Below are 956 nucleotides of genomic sequence, written 5' to 3'. Positions count from 1 at the left end.
GTTGTTCCACTCTCCAACACTCCTCCCCTCTCAGCTCTCGGTAATCCTAACATGCACATAAATGGGTCTTTCCGGGCCCTGGACTTGCTCCTGCCTTCTAATGATGCTTTCCTTTGCCTCACTGAAGCCCTTTTCCTCTGCCCCACCGTGGACTTGTCATGGCAGGAGCTGACTGTGCATTACAGCCACACAACGCGCACGCTCTTGTCTGCCCTCTTCACACTGGCAAGACCAGAGCCTGGTGCAGCCTGTCCTCCATCTCTTCCATGTTGTGAACCCGCAAACCTGGAAGGAAGGAGAGAAAGTCATCCCAGTCAGTCACACTTTAATCACAAGAGGACCCTGAGAGCCACCGGCACTCACACTGCACACGTGTAATCAATTCTTTGCATTCTTCTGCAGAACGGTTCCACTCTTCCTCCTCTTCGCCACTGCTCCCAGAGCCCATCCCCCTGCGGCTCGACTGATGATGTCTTCACTGAGAAACTGGAAGCTTCCAAGCTGCCGCCAAGCCTCAGCTCGCCTTTGTCCGGCAATCCTGCACACAATCCCTGGTGCTCTCCCTTCTCCTCTATGTCCTAGATGGGGTGGCCCTGCTGCAGCAGAGCCCAGTGCTCTGCTTGTAACCCAGATGCCCTCCAGGTGACCAGCACCTGACCAGGACTCTGGTGATCTTCTCCTCTGCGTCATCCTCTGCCACCAATCAGCTGTTTCCTGCCGAGCCCAGGGCCAGGCACGCTGGCGTGCGCAAGGGTGAGTCAACCACTCCCCTGTTCTGGGCACCTGGGAGGATAGCAGCGTCCCGCCTGCAGGGCCGGTGATCTTAAGAAGTTGTGTCTGCCAATGGGGAGCAGAACTGTATGTCTGGGAGGGGGTAGAAAGATTCAGGATCTGGTCTTACATCAGCCAAGCGGAATCATTCAGCCTATTTTGGGCTTGGTTAAAAAAAGGCGGGG

Source organism: Octodon degus, unplaced genomic scaffold, assembly GCF_000260255.1.
Source record: "Octodon degus isolate 3935 unplaced genomic scaffold, OctDeg1.0 scaffold00070, whole genome shotgun sequence".
Lineage (NCBI taxonomy): Eukaryota > Metazoa > Chordata > Mammalia > Rodentia > Octodontidae > Octodon > Octodon degus.
This window is presented reverse-complemented; position numbering follows the sequence as displayed.